We start from the raw sequence: 17,283 nt of genomic DNA on the forward strand, positions 1-17,283 counted from the left end.
GACAACTGTGATATCCGGTGGCTCTTCCTGTCACTCGTACCGGGGAGGCGAAGGACTGCTACTGGTTTGGAAGGCAACTAGTCAAGAGAAAAAGAATATGGACGGTTTGGTACATTTCATTCATTTATTTGTATGGTTTTTAATAGATCACTATCCAGTGCATTAATTCAAGGTATTTTTTCTTTGAGTCCCATTGTCTCTTTTATATAGTAGTTTTCATTGTTAGTGGCGGGTCCACTATTCCCATGCTGGATTCTAAGCACCTGTCTAAGCATTTTAGGGAGGAATATAACAAGAAGGAGCAGCCAGTGAGCTGTTACATGAAGAGCTGCAGGCAACAAGCTGCACACCTACAACTCCTCAGCAAAGTAACAAACTTTGCTGTGTCTTGCTGTTGTGTGAAAACTATTCCGCCATGTGCAGCATGAAATCCAATTGCAGTCACTCATTGCATGATGAAAAAAAAGCCAATTATTGACTGACTTTGTTACCAAAACAACATGAGTTTGTTGGCTGCACTGTAAACAGATTCAGCAGTTGCTCATCTGCTGTGTACCTGAGATAGTAGCTGCTTAATGATATTTGTTGGAGTTTTAAACTCCACTTGTAGTTAACACCAGTAACCAAGGGTGTCTTCCCTTTCTATAGTGAGGCCGTGTTGAAGTGAGGGAGCCAAATCTGCAGATAAGCAGATGAGCCTTTCTATGGAGAATCTCCAGGTCTAAACATGTCAAACTGTTTCCTGTAGTGCCACAAATGAGGTGTGAGAAAGATCCTGTCCAGGATTCAACACCGATACCTAGGGATTCACATCACCACACAAAAACATATGTTATGTTTACTGCTGTTATGCTGTTGATCCCTGAATAGGCGTACAGACTTACCTGAGGTGGAGAGTTCAGCTTCCTGTCCATGGTGGTCCACGATCTGCTGCTCTCCAGCAGCAGACAACTTTCGACCCAAACTCTTCCGTTTCAGGTCAACATCCTCATATGGGTTCTCCTTCTCTGTGGGGATGAAGTATGTAAGCATTCAATGTAGCTCAAATATTCTGTCAGCAGTAAAGCTAGCAACTGTCCACGACAGAGGATGTTTTCAACAGAAGACACGAGGCTGTGGCGTCAAAAAAGGGTAAACAGGGGGCAGCAAAGGGTGTCCGGGGCACAAGAGCACCTCACTTTGGCTAGTCTGAAAATAGATAACTCATGAAAGGTTCGTCAAAGGTCACTCCCAGCTGGCTCAAGTGAACTCTTTTTTCAAAACAGTTACTGTTGGCACTGGGCCCCACAGGCCCTAGTGGGTCCAGCTAAAACTTCTGGACACAACACTTCTGGTGAGTCACCGTCCAGGCATGCTAAGTGTCTGCTGTGAGAGATGAGGAGGAGACTCATCTTCTTAGACTTTGATTCTCGCAATACAATTGTTCAACTAATGTGAAGTTGTATTTTAATGCACAGATATATTATTATAATGACCTACATATTTCTTCTTTCTTGTGAAATACAGACAAATACAGTATATTGTAAAAAACAAAAAACAAAAACAGAATATGGAAAATGACAACATTTTTAACCCCATGCCACATGCTTAAACGTACTGCAGAACTGCAAACAACATAAGCAATCAGGTTTGAAAACCACAGTTTATACTCAGACTAGGATTCCATTGTCAATTGATTTTAGGGCCTTAAAATAAAAAAAATGCACACTACTGCTCTATAGATGTACTTTAGTCAATAAATGATAGCAGAAAAGGGAAAGAAAATGAGCATTACAGAGCACTGTGCAGCTCTCCCTGATGTCACCTGGCAGAGGGCCAACTTCAATAGAGAAAACTTGTGTAACACCACAGTCCATGTCTATTCAGACATGTGCTCTGAGAATAGCTTTTTGGCATGGTCTGAAAAAGGTTGTGAGAAAGTGAAGAAACCACAGTGAAGAATAAAAACAGAGCCAGATGGCGGCGAAATGCATGAGGGGAACTTTTAAAAGAAAGAAAAGCAGTGTTATCTGTCAGTAGAAAAGGAAAGATTAAAACTCTCCTCGGTGGCTGTGCTCCTTCTTCCTGAGTATACTGGTGGAAAACCAGATGAACTCAGCATCTCAAACAATGACTGTGTTTTAAAAAACATCCAAGATCAACCTACAGGCAGAGCTTTGTTTGGTTATCTATTTTTAGGTCAATAATTAAACCTGTTTGAGGTAAAAACACACCCATGCACACATACGCAGACAAATATACACCGGCAGGGATCTTCACAGCGTTACATGTTGTGTCACACAGTAAATTAGCCTGCTGGAGTGATTTTCTGTGCATCATTAAAACTGAGTAGCAGAATAAGAGGGCTTAGTCTGACCCCACGTTGTGCTACAACTCCATTAAACTGAAGCAATACTGTAATGAGCCTGCTGGGAAAATGACATGTCTGTATAGCTGCTTATGTACTGGAGGGTACTAATCTACTCCTCTGATTACAAACATCCAGATCTCTCGAACACACTCCCAGTCAGACACACAGTATTATGAAGGGAGTGGACACACCTAGGCTGCACACTGTGAGTGTACATTTCTGTGCACACAATGGACTCTCTGGTCAGGGCGAGGCACAGAATAAACTATACCAACAATGTATCAGCTTATCCTATAAGTGGACCAACTACTGTACAGTGGCAGTGCTCACCCATCAGTCAGAAAGCAGAAAGGTGCATCAGATGAAAAAATAAGTTAAAATAAGAACATTTGGCAGCACCACAAACCATACAGACAATCTTGTGCTTGTGACTGAACTGGAGGCATATTTTGTACCAAAGAATAACAAAATCATAGGTCAATGTATGCAACTGTCTAAGTGTAATTTATAAGAATTTTATTACATGTACCAGACAGTCTCCCAGCTTTACTCACAAGAGTGAGAGCAGACGGCACTTGAGCAAGTACGTCAGCGAAGGTAACAAAACAGACTGATTCACACACTGAATCATAGTGTCACTGGAGCACAGGGTGTGATTTCTGCCTGTAAACAGATCACTTGTTGGCACTCCATTTATCAACTACACAAGTCAAAAGCACTTAAAACAGTCCCCTAGATCACAATCTATCATGCAGTTGTAGTGACACCGCAGAATAGATTGCAAATGACTTGCACCCTTAATGTAAACATCTTGCATCGAGCACAGGTGCCAAAAACATTAAATGGTGTGAGTGAATGGGCTACCAAGACAGCTAGGGAAGTAAAGATGTCCTTGTGGAGTTCAGGACATGTTTGGGGACTTCTGGTTGTCTGTATAATATGGTTTGTTAAAATAGGGCTCAGAGGGACCAAAACATGGCTCATTTACTGCCGCGGCTGTTTCTCACATGGATGATCTGACCTTTAAACCACTGCATAGTGGTGGTGGAAACTACTGCTCTCCTCTATTAGGGACTTCAGTTTGAAAGCTTTGTATTAAATAGCTGGAATAGCTGGGGCAATTTCAAACTCACTGACAATGTCTTTGTGAGGAACAAACAGATACTGGCAAAAGTGCTTCTCCAAACTGCAAACTCTGCACTAACAGTGCTGGATGAACAATGGGGTCTTTGTTGGGATTCACATGAAAATCTGGCATGCCTTGGCACTCTCTCAAAAAAAAGGGGAAAAATGCAGCATGTTGAGCACGACACTGATAACCGTTCGAGAACATCATGGCTTCTTGTAGAAATACCATGATGTAATGTGATACTTGCATTAACCCATATTTGGTTATCACTGAGCATTAGTCATGAAAATATTGGGAGAGTGTGAAAAAGTTTCACAGCATCTGAAATCCAAGCTTCATCATGAGACTGTACTCACACTGACACACATTTCCACCACATTAAGTATGCACTAGGGTAACAGGCAATTGGACTGGGCAGAAGGCCTGGGGTCATTTGCTGGCGGAAAGGAATTTGGCTCTTCAACATCTCCAGCATTTCATACACACATTATCTCAGAGAAGATTTGAGTTGATCCTGTTAACAGTGAGATACACAACGTGCCGCTAAAATGGGGTGCAATGTGAGAAGATGATGCCCGACAATGAAAGTTAAGCAACAAAATAAACTTTCTTTGCTGTAAGTTTGGTCCTAGGGCTGCACAATTGCAGCTATTATTGAAAACAATATGCTTTGTGTACAAAAGAGTTGTTCCGTGAGAGTTTTCCAGTGCTCAGCCTCTATGAATATGTGTTAGTAGACTGCTGGATAGCAGTGTGAAATATGTAGACAACCAGATAATCTTTCCAGTAAAACACAACCTTTACAACCACGTTGTCCCTTAATTTCTGCTCCCATGGTGAGACTTTTTCTATAACCCGCACCTCTACATGAGACAGATGCAAGAGGAGGAGCTACCCTCAGTGTTGTTACATTAGGCCATGCTGCACGGGGCTATCACTTTTACTCAGACATTTGACTACTTTGTCTTCTAAGGCCACTGCTGAATTCACAATAACGATATAATGTATGTATTTACTCTTCATGGAAGGCTCTGAACACACATTTCTTGGAAAGTTAAGATGTTCTGGTACAGGGAAGATCACCTTTTATTAATCTGTCTGCCAATACTTTCAATTTATAATAATGTCATTACACGTCCAAAAGGATGTAATTACATAAGTCATAAATACAAAAGCTGTTTCAAAAATACTATGATGTAATACAATACTATCATTTTATAAATACTAGCCTATTTGGATCTTACTACAATCCCTCACAGTAATCCTTCATCTGGAATTTTGCAAAGCAACTGCCAGATTACTAGCATACTGTCCCTGTCTCTTTTATAACCAATGTCTAATATCATGATTTTCTAAGCATGAGTTCAAATTAAACTGTAGTAGGGCTGCAACTAGAATTATTTTCATTATCGATTATTGTGTCAATTCTTTCTTTGATTAAAGAAAATAGTGAAAAATGTCCATCAACAATTTCCCAAAAGCCCAAATTGACACATTTAAATGTCTTGTTTTGTCAGAGCAAACACCCAAATTATCCAGTTTACTATCATAAAATACAAAGAAAAACAGAATTTATTCACATTCAAGAAGCGTAAACCTGACATTTGTTGTCTATTTTACTTTTAAAATGACTATTACGCTTAATTGATTATCAAAAAAGTTTAATAAAAGATTACATATCTGTTGACAGATTAATCGACTCATTGTTTCAGCTCTAAACTGTATCCTTGAGTGACCCTGGTCAGACAGAAACCAGTGAGTGATCAAAGTGAAATAAAGGTCCTCTCCACTGTTGTCAAAGCCGGTGAACCAGTGTGCTTACCTACTATGTCCTCATAAGCATTCTCCTCTAAAGTGCTTTTGGAATTGGGTCGACTCCGTGTGTCTGTGGTTAATGTGCCATTCTCTGTAGGTGAAGACAGATATGAAGATGGCAGACTCGTAGCATCCTCCGACTCACACGACTCTCTGGAGAGAAATGAAGAAAGTCAAAACAGATAATGAGGGGCAAAATTACAAGACTCAGTAAGGGCCGGTGTCAAAGGAGTTAGACAGATAAAAGTAAACAGAAAAAGTGCAGATGGTATTAAATATAGTCCTGAGCATGTGGTTCTAGCGGTTAAAAACACAAATCAAAAACATTGTCTTATCCATTAAAAACCATAATTGGGGAGCCACCAAGTATAAAATACAGAAAAAACAGAAATACCATGATCAACATGAAATTCTTGATAAGTCACAAGTAACCATGCAGATATCTTACTATTTCTGAGTGTTCTTTGCACAGTATAAGGCACACATCAGATGTCAAGGCACTGCAGAGCAACTTTGCTACATTAGTGCAGGGATCTACAGCATGGTCATGTCGCGCCATCGACAGCTTGTGGCTTTTAAGCTTGGTCTGAAATTGCTAGAGCCACAGGAATGTTAAACACAGAGTCCAACGGATGAACGTTTAAGGTTTTCATCCCCATTTTACATAGGGACAATCTGGAGATGCTCCACCCTCACCAAACTGAGGACCTCTGATCCTGAGAGCTATAAGTTAAGAATAAAAAAGCAAGAGCAGACTACAGTATCCAGGGCGCAGCAAATATTTATGCACCAAAGCGGCACAGTAATCCAGTGTTGGATTTCACTGGTTTCTATAAGATATTCATTGTTGAATATGTGGAGTAGCTTTAGTTACAGGCAAAGAATTTAAGTGGACTTCTTTTTGAGTATGAATATCCTGTAGATTTGTTAGGAGTGTGTTAAATTGCCAAATCTTTTTACGGACCAAAATTAATTTCTGGAAAGAATCTGACATTTCAAACGGTCTGTACAATAATTCTGATATGTTTAGTAAGAGCTGCTTTTATGATACCCAGTAGGCATTTAGCCCACAGTTAACCTTTGATGAAATTATTCAGTATGATTACATTAGGAAAGCTGGGGTGACAAGAACTTTTTGCTCTTAACCTTAAGTAAAAAATATTATTATTCTTCAAATGTCTTTTGGGAAACATAACAACTGATTCAACACTGATCTCCACTTCAAATCCTAACTAAAGACTAACTTCGGAGAACCAGAATGTAGATCGCTCAAAAAGCCATAATCAGACCCACTGACCAGTTACTTATTACTACCACACCAACAAAGCAAACACTTGTCTTGCCCGGGATCTAAATTCCTCACAGGAGGGTCAAACATATTCTCTCCTGATACAGTTTCCAATACCTCAGTTTAGAGAATCTGCTCATAGCGTGTACCACTGCTCTCTTGGTGGAACTCATTTTAACTGTTTACTGCTGAGGAGGAGTCAGACATCAGCACACTGATATTCTCACCTGTCCTGGAGTCTCATTGGGGTGCTCCCCTCTGCCTTCACCGTTCGAGTCATGCTGGGTGCAGGGGTCGAGGGCAGAGGTGGGGGAGACTCAGAGGCTCTGTTTGGAGGTAGTCCATTGGCTGGCAGTGTGCCCTTCTGGTCCCCTTTGGCGTCATACTCAAAAGTGCGTTTGGGTTTAGGTAAGGGGTTGACTGGAGTGCCGACAGAGATCTGCTGGCTTGGGGGTTCTGGACTCTCGGATCTGGCGGAGCTAACACTAAACCTCTGTCTGAGTTTAGAGAGCTTATCAGACACTAAAACAGCATCTGGTTCAGTAGCAACTGAGCAAATGCTGCTGCGCTTACTGGTGCATGTGCTGTCCAAATCATCACCTATCACAAAAGACTTTTGTCTTGTCTTGTCTGGAGTATAGCAATTACTTAGGTAACGTGGAGGCGATGGGCTGGGATTCTCCTTCAGGGCTTGCTCTATCTTTTGAATCCTGTTGAGGACTGCAGACGTCTCCTTCCGAGCAGACAGGGAACGTACAAATGTTGATTCTGATTTGCCTATCCTTTTCTGGAAGCGACCCACGCTGTCTTTGCCTGAAACTCCTTCCTCTTCTTCTGTCTCTGTGTAGGAGCATTCGGAGAAAGCTGTGCTCATCCTGCGAACCCCCTTAAAGTCAAATGTTTTCTCGCTACAGGGAGAGGAGAGGAGGCTTGGGCAGCCCTCACTGCCTCCTACACGCTCTCCCGCTCTTTTATCTAGACACAAGCTCATCCTAGGCAGAGCCACCCTTCTGCACTCCCATTCTGAGATCTTTTTGCGGATTGTGGCAGGGGGAACACCTGCAACTGAGCGGCTGAGAGAGAGGGTGCGTTTGTGTCTTTGGTTAGAGGAAGGTCCCAGTGAAAGCGTGCTCCAACTCAGGGGCCTACCATTAAGTCCATCTCCTGGAGAGAGATCCCCTTGTGTCTCCTTCTGCTCCTGGAAGCCCTGACTGTCCTGACAGGACTTGGTTTGAGCTGGCGGCTTATAGATGGAGAGCCTGTTGTCCAGGCAGCTGATGCTCTTTGACTTGGTGAGACGGCCTTGGGAGTCAGTGTCACCTATGAGAGATGCACCACTGCACAAGGTAGCAGTTTTTCTGTTCCAGCCAGCACGTACCAGGAACCTGCCGTCAGTCCTGACGTACCTACTCTGCTTCCCAGAGCTGTCACTGTCGCTGAGCAGAGGCTGCTGGCTCTGCACCTGACTGGCAGAGAGAACAGGACACGGTGATGCCGACTGGCACCTGCAACAAGAGAGAGATAGGTGTGAACAAAAACATCACAGCAAAAGAGACAAATCAAAGAAGCGGCCATGATATTCACTCAACACTGCAGCATGAAAAGTAAATCGGCGTGGAAAAGACTCAATTTATTCCTAAGATCAAAGGCAGATTGAAAACCCAGGCCACTTATTGAGAATAACCACAGGAAAGTATTCTGTCTTTGGCAGCATGAGATTCAAAAAAAGGCCAAAGGAAATAAAGACTACATTAAAATGCCACTGTGGATTTTTCCACATCATCAAAATAACCTGAGGAGAATCACAGTGGACCTCACACACACACAAAGCAGTATGACAAGCAAGATTTATTACAGCGGTCTTACCTGTAAATGTCTCACTGCTCCTCTCTGGTCCTTAAAGCCATTTCTGATCCCAGCAGTTGAGATACTAGGTGCTACAGTAGTCCCACGCTCACTGCTGACTGTCTAATCATTCACCACACACTCACTTTCTCACGGTGCTCACCTCCTTTAAGATTTCCAAAGAGAGACCAACATTCTCTGTAAATGCCTGACACCTTCCTACTAGTCTTTCAGGAACCTTGTCATGACTTGGAAGCCGGATAAGTCTTGCGAAAGTGAAGTGTTGGGAGATTTGATGTCACAGCCATGGTTAGAATAACAAGCGTTATGGGAGGAGGAAGCTGAGGGCTGCGTACTGTAATCCAACAATGCAGGTTGGGACAGATCTTGCCTCACACCTACCTGCCCTTCCCTGGTTTCATTCCTCTTGCTCCAGGGTTGGGAGACTTTTACTTTTAACAGCTCGCAACCTGCAAGCTGCAAGCATGATGGATGCATCTCATTTTACTTTCCCCTTACAGAAATATGAGACGACAACTTATGTCTGGAGATTTTTAGTGCTAGTTTGTAGTATTCAAACGTCCAATGAATAGATTTTTAAGCACACAAAACTTACTACTGTGACTAATCAGACTGAAATATGAACTGATATATCACTGTACATGACTTTCCCCAGCTTGGTTAAAAATGAATAACTGAATATGACACTATGTTTCTTATAAGCAGTATATTAACATTTATTAAACACTATAATGTAGTTTTAAGCAGATTTGAAGAGTTTGTTTTAGTATATTGTCATTCGTTAACTGTTATACCAGCCCCCACTTATGGGTGCCCACAGTTGTTAAATACATTAATAATAATAATAAATATCTGCTTACAACTACATTATGTTGTGCTATCAACAATTTATATAGTTATGTTTATAATGCTTAATGTTTATTAAATGCTTAATAATATATATAATGTAAAGTGATGCCAACATTTCATAAAGAAGTTCAACCTCTTATTCGTCATATAATGAGCAATAAAATGGAAATACAATTTTTTTATTAAATACGTTTTTTCAATGAAAATGAGAATAATTATTTAAAATGATCCATCCCTCCAATATCGTAAATCATATTGCAGTTGCAATCTGTCAAAATAATCGCAAATACATATTTTTTCAAAATCGTTGATGTTCTAGTATGTACATAATTTAGTTTTGTATCAAATATCAACAGACAATCTTTCCCACACTATGAATACATTGAGCTCTGATTACTCTTTTACTCAGACTATTAATGTAAATATATACTGACTTGAGGTTGATGGTTTCAGGAAGAAAAAACTTTCTGAGCACACTGACATTAATCAGAAGTCCAACACATGAAATGTTGCAGTGGTTCAGCAGCGAGCTATTAGAAATTAAAATCCTTCTGGTTTCCTGGTAAAACTTCCAACTAAACGTCTGCCAAGGAGCATGGCTAATGAAAGAAGCCAGATAGGAAGCAGTGTCTCTGAAGCTAAATCAATAGGAATGTTTTAGTAGCAACCAGACCAAACACTCAGTAATGCAATTCTAATGCCAGTAACAGTACAGTTTATTGAGTTAATCACAGGAGCTTAAATCTTTGCTCTTTGCCTCTGGAGTTTTTACATTTTTTGATAATTTAAACACAGAGAGGATTCAGCACTGTCTCCATGATTCCACCAGTGTGACAGTAAACAAGCAATAACATGATGATATGGAAGAAAGATTCAAACTGACTTCCTCTTGTGGTGTGTGAATGTTTCAGAGACTTTACCTATATGTACCAAGTGAACTACATCCTGTACTGTCTTCAGTCTGAAATGCACATTTGACTAAAGCGAGTCTTTACAAACTTGTAGACTGATTTTCCTTACTTGTAGGTCTACAATCCATGACTTGGTGACATCATTCAAATATAGTATATATTATGCCACACTGCATTCTAACGTTATCTGTTTACACAGCAGCAGATTTAATTAACTGTAAAAGGAAAATCTGGCACCGAATTAGACAGATTTTGAATATTAGAGCCTCATTGAGCTAGGATGATGTAAAATTAAATGTAGACTGTAGTATGTAGACCCCTCCATTAGACACAAAAAGAAAATATGTGCAGAATGGTTTTGTCTATTTACGGTTTGGGGACATTTAGGGGGTCCTGGTGCTCTGGATCATGTTTGTAAAAACATGTCCAGTTTAGTCAGCTACAGCTGGGCCGGCCACACATACAGTACTGTACAAAGAGCTGGATGCCAGTCACAACCTGGCCTCTTTCACTCAGGCTTCCAGAGCATGCTAACCACAAGCCACTCCCTGTTACTGACCAGGATGGAGGGAGCGGACTGCTCACACAAACAGCACTTTATTTACAATTATAGTTCACCATTTGTAAACTTTATCATCCATCAGCACTTTTTCTCTGTCACTCGTTTATGCATTATCCTATAAGCCTATAAAACTCTAATCGAAATTATATTCAAGAGTTTTAGGGGTTTTACTTGCTCACATATCAGTAAATAAGCTCTACATAAGAAGATAAGACTGTGATCTCTGAGGCGAAGGACATTCCTTCAATGTACAGCATCAGCAAATTGGCAGGGAAGATCCTGTATTTGGTATAAATACAAATTGGTTAAATTCACCGAAGATCACAGAACAAGTAGCGAGCAAGTTCTTTTGTTTTGCTTTGTACTGATTTTTTCCCCCACTATGCTGCTGCATGTTGCCATGCATGGCTCTTGAGGCTACACAATTGTCCTAGAAACTGATCTCTAGTTCATAGTTTGGGGAAATGCACTGTGTAGCACTAGCCGACACAACAAATTTCACTCCATTTATTAAAACACAGAGCTGCAAAGCATCTGTGGGAGCTTTAAATGTGATGTTTAAGAATCTAGTGTAACGTGATCCCATAAGGAAAGCAGGCAGTTAATAAGGCTCTACTATAATGACAATTAAATATATCAACACAGGTGGAGGTTAAATGCAAATTCATGTGCGAAAGAGCTTTGTGCTACTGTGTGATTAGTGATTTCCTCACATTTACATTTACCAAGTTTACCATGGGAATAGCATATGTTTGACTCTGCGGTAAATGTGCACACTTTCCAGCAAATGAAAGCTATTCATCTACCTACAATATGATTAACAATTGAGCCTCATCAGCATCAGAAAATGAGAAAGGAATAACTAAGCAACGCTCCAGTTAAATAGTAGCATTACTATATATTAGAATACCGACAGCCGCACCATTGCTAACCATCAGACCGTCACAAGGTGGTGTAATAGTGTGAACACAGGCTATATTTCACAGCTGACAGTTACTATGATTTTGTGTAACTACTGTGTGTGATATGAGACTAAATTGTTTCTTGCCAATCTTGCCTGTTCCTAAGAAGACTTCTTGGTTAAAGAAAGGGCAAAAAATTGACAAGATGATAAATATTAAAGAATAAATAGTCTACATATCACTCCCAAAGTTTGTTTTTCTCTCCCAGTGGGACACTGTCAGCTCTCAACATGCTAATACAAGCTTCAGCTCAATACTCCCAGTTCAGATTGGATGGGGCCCTTGTCCAGGATACAGGATCGTACTTGCAAAAGCTTTGGGAGTCTTATCATGGCTGACAATCATTGATGGTTCTTTCCCATAAGTGGGGAAAAAAGGAAAAACTACTACGGACTCATCATGTAGAAAGACGTGATTGAGAATGAATTCACTGATAAGTATGCCCCTTGTTTATCTTTCAAATCAAAAGAACAAAACATCCAGTCAGATGGATACTCTGACATCATGTTATATGAGGTGCACATTAACCAGCCCATCCCTTTCCCAAATGTCACTGACCTGTCGGGCACGTCCCGCGGAGCTTTACCCCCTCCTGCATGAGGCACAGCCTTCGAACTCTTGTTGGCAGTCATGTTTGTCTGGAAACCGCCCACACACCTGACGGACAAACACAATGATGTGAAACATTTAAAAAGGTGCAGCATTCTACGTATTTCAACAAGCAAAAAAAAATAACAGGGAGTGAAAACTAAAACGCTTCTAAAGTTGTTTGAGTAGTAAATGAGTCTTATTAGGAATTTAGACTGTGATTTAAGTATATCACTAAAATACTTAATGGAATTAGACTATACAAAAGGTCCAGTCCTCTCATGAGCATGGACCAGAATCACATCAAAAACCAGATGGCCAACATTCCTGAAAGCCCACGGCCAGGACCCAAGACAAAATTGTGTGCTCCATCAGCGTGAACAGGTCAGCTCTGGTTACTTGACTTGGTTTTGCAGCTCTGCTCACCACCTGGGTTTAATGTTGTTCAGACTCTGCTTAACTTTGGCATTAAAGGATGAACACACTGGTTCCAACAATAACAACACGATTGTTATAGGAAATTAAGTACTATAACTTTATGATTAATAATAGCTAGACTTGACACAAGTTTTAAATGTGACTTCCTCTCAATCACAGATTAACATAAGAGTACAGTAGTTATTGCACTTGACAACTTTTCATAAGGCAAGCTAATGAAAAAGCACCCCATTTCACCACAGGTGTCATGTTGAATCTTGCAAACATTGCAGACGTCTATGAAGATTCTCAGTCATCCAGGTCATAGTAATCCAACGAAGGTTAAAGTCAAGGGCAACTGGACTTGGTTGAAGATACTGGAAGACGTTTCGTCCCTCCAAAGGACTTCTTCAGTTCTGACTGACAGGCAGGGAAACTCAGCTATTTAACCTCAGTGGGGTCGTTTGCCAGGGTCATCGAACATTGCAGACGAATTTCGACAAACCAAAAGCAAGTGGCATAACTAACACAGCATGTAGACAATGTTGTGCCAGAGATATTCTGGTGCTTCAGCCACAGCTATTCCTCAACTTAAAATAGTCAATTTTCACATCAAACAACACAGAACTACATTGCTGGCACTAAAACAGTTCAACTGATAATATTTAAACAAGGTCCTGATCCAGAGAGGAAATTTGGAAATGAGGCCATTACTCACGTGGCTGCTACAACATTGATGGTTTTGCAACACATAAACCAGGAGAGTACAGAGTTAAAAATTAAGATTTTATAATTATTTTGCAACCTGTGGATGGATCGTCATGTGTCTGGCACTGCACTTCAGAACAACATGTTAATTTCAGAAGCTTCCTTCAAGTGGCTGTGGATACTTAATTAATTACAGGGGAGGGCTTATACAGTGTAAAAGCAGCAGTGGATAACAGAGACTGGTAATAGTCTCATTAAAGGCTCAGTTCAAACATCGCAACAAAACACATTTGCTCACTTATCCCTAGTGATATTTAGAACAGCCTGACGATATGGAATTTTTGAGGCCGATACCAATATTTGAGAGTTCCATATATCAGATACGATACATACTGCCTGATAGATAACATAAACATTTTTGTTAAGGATCCCTGACGTTTTTGTGTCCATGATATAGCGTGATTGAAAAATATACTTGTCAGTGCTCACTGGTCGATAAACAATAATGGTGATGAAGACACTAATCTAAATTACCATAAATATCTCTTTGACATTTCTTTACTGTAATTTCTTCTTACTTATCGGCTGAAATATATGCAAATGCAGATATATCTGCGATAAACTACTACAGTGCAATACATCAGTCTGGACTTTTATTGGTCTAGCTCTAATATCTAGCAGTACAGATAGTTGAGGCTTTATTTTCCTTGAGATTTCTATCTCTACCATTATAGGTCATAATAAAGGGAAACAAAATGTTGTTGATCTAAAAGCATTGCTGGGAGTCGCTGAAAGCATGCTCTCACAGATGCTGTTGTAAGACATCTTCTTTATAATAAGCATTTCCTAGACTTAATCTCAAATAAGACGAGCAGTTGGTAAAAACCTCCCTTCAAAATGTAGGCCGTTGCCCCTAAAAAAATCTCTTTTTGAAATGCAGCAATGACCCCTTCAAGAGGGCTCAAAGTGATTGTTCTTGGTGCATAAGGAGGTCAAATGGAGATCCCTAGGGATCAGAGGTGGAGGATGGGAGGGTGCTTGGCAGCATGACTTGTTTACAGGAAGTTGTTGTATGAAGAAGCCAGCCAACCAGTAGTGGATCCGAGTCCTAAAGAGACAGATGAGGAGAGAGAGGGAGCATTCCTGCTGTCAGCTATTTCCTGTGGACTGTGCTAAGAGGATGGGGCGTGCATCATTATTTTCAAAGAGTGATGTTGTCCTGTCCTGCGTATAACTCTCCAGTACTGTTGTAAGTCTGTGAACTACAAAGACAATTCCAGTCTTAGTAATGCACTGAGGATTGTCCTGTGAATTAAACACTTTTTGGATAGCAAAATGGAAGATAAATTAGCTAAATAAGTTACCCATGATCGCATGAAGAAAAAATTCAATTAAAACAAATGAAAATTTTCTGCTTACATAAAGTTCAGACACGCTGGCAGCTGGCAAATTTTTATTTCTAATTAATACCAGCTGAAACAATACTGTATGTTTTTGGAGGTGACTCTCTGAGCCAAAACGCAAAGCTTCTGTCTTTTCAATTAGAAACACCTTAAAGCAAACATACAACAATAATATTTTTTTTAAACTCTAATCAGCTTCCAGGAGCATAGAACAGTTAACATTTTAAATGATGTCAGCTCTTCATTTGTTGTATTAAGTTTTGTTGTTGAGAATAAAGTTTATTTGTATAAATCATTTTCTATCTTTTGGACGAAGAAAACTACATTCACAGAAATGGGTCACAGAGGCCCAAGATGGACTTTGCAGTGTAAACACCAAGGCGTTAGCCAACTGACTTCCTGAGGTCTGATACCATCTCCCTACACAAAATCACAGGCTGTAAACAACCACTTCCAAGAAAGCTCTAGAGTACCTTTAAAGTGCATTCAACCAGACTCAACACACATTTTCTCTTGAGATGTAAGAGCCAAGAACGGTCAACAGTGAGCATGCTGAAGGGAGTTATTACCGTCGTGTTGTGATGACACACTTGACATTGACTGACGTTAAATGTTTGATGTTTTACAGAATGAGGCGGGGCATGAAAGGAAATTAATGTATGTGGGCACACTCAAGCCCAAGGGTGTTATTCAAGGAATTAGTTAGCTACTGGACTGTAACTTCACTACTTCCTCTGTTACTACTTATAGCTTTGTCAAAGAAGTCATCCAGCCTCGGAGAAGGTATAAATTCTCTTTCCCTACTTATAATCCCTATACTTCCAGCAGAAATATGAAAAAAAACACTCCACGAGTTTGTCTGTCTCTGGCTTTGACATAAAAACAAACACCAACAGCCACACTGTCCCTTTAAGATATTCAACACCATCATCTTAATGACCTAGCTTAGCCATTTCAGGGTTTTTCCTTATTTTGTCATGTTCATGTCTAGAAGTACTAATTGATTACATGAGAGGCATATCAATGACGCATATTTTCCTCAGCAAGAAGAGCATATTCATGAAATGGGACTACAACAGTGTCTCCATTAGAGAATTTGGGCCAGAATAAAAGAGCCCTTTGTGTTCAATACGTCCTTGAGAGGGAGATGTAGTTAAAAATAAGTCCGCTTTTATCAGCTGTGTGTGTGTGTGTGTGTGTGTGTGTGTCTATGAGAAAGAGAGAGACACTATTAGGTAAAATATCTTTCAAAAGAGAGAAGTCCATATGTCCTTGGCCCTGGCACATTTGACAAAGTTGATTCAAAGTTCTCTCCACTACACGCAGGAAAGTACTAATATTTGCCCTATCCGTCAGACCGCGGCTGCATTCTAAACATTAAAGAATATTTTCAGAGGGTGAAAGAAACACCTGGACCTGATGCCAAGCACTTCTTTTCCATTCAACAAAGACCACACTCAAATATGCACTCTCTCAGCACCTGGCACTTGATGTTCAGATTATGGGAGCACGGCATGACTTTATGTAACAATTTTATGACGTCACGATGGACAAACTTTCATTAACCTGAGACTGGGTTCAGTTTAAGATCTTTGTTTATCCTGAAACATATGTGGTAGCAAACAACAACAGCTTCCATAAACAGAGGCTAATAATGTCTTCTCCTTCTGTCTCGTTACTCAGCTTTTCTGGCTGACCTGGTCCTCCGTTTCTGCTGATCAGCAACCTGACTTCAAGGTTTTTAGGAAAGCCACCGCAGAGCATGACAGGCAGCCAAGAAGCAATGGATCAAGGAAGAGTGAAAATCTCTGCTAATTCTCAATTCTTTCCAGACGTCACAACTCACTGGCAGACATGAGCCCACGCACTGATCCACACCATTGCTTCAATATTTTCAGAAAGAACAGTTTTGTCCACTCAATACAAAGAAACATGAGGTGGTTGAGTTGGATTATGTTAAACAGAGCATTGTGGGAGTTAAGTTACAGCCCACATAAAATCATTTACAGCGCACACACACCCTTGTATTGCATGATGGAAAAGCAAAACCTCTCAGCCGAAACTAAAACATGTATGTGTACATTCTGGATGCATATAACCTGCTGTCTCTGGATAGCAGTTTAAGGCTGTGAGAGCCTCTGTGTGTATCTACGTAAATGAAAACCACCAAGGTTGATGCTACTGGCACTTGCACGTAGCCATACCAATGTAATTACCCCAATACTCTACCACATGATTCACCATGTTGCCACTATATAGCTCAATTGACCAGGTGGAATCAATTCTTGGAATCTTTTTTTATCTCTTTTTTTTAGCCATTTCAGCCTTTTTTTACAGTAATCATGGCATATTTTCTCTTTGCGGAAAAAAAGGAAAAACCCTTCTGTGTAACCTAGATATGAGCATGCACAGCTGCAGAGGCAGGCATGTGGAAA

General features: G+C 40.4%; 1 pseudogene; it reads right to left on the reverse strand.

Moving 5' to 3' along the window:
- Window positions 1-6: 6 nt before the first annotated feature.
- LOC119884469 lies at window positions 7-13,006 on the reverse strand (annotated as a pseudogene).
- Between the last annotated feature and the right edge of the window lie 4,277 nt (window positions 13,007-17,283).

The sequence above is a fragment of the Micropterus salmoides genome, unplaced genomic scaffold, assembly GCF_014851395.1.
Source record: "Micropterus salmoides isolate LMB-PRFRI ecotype aquatic unplaced genomic scaffold, ASM1485139v1 Ms_hic_scaffold_3481, whole genome shotgun sequence".
NCBI lineage: Eukaryota > Metazoa > Chordata > Actinopteri > Centrarchiformes > Centrarchidae > Micropterus > Micropterus salmoides.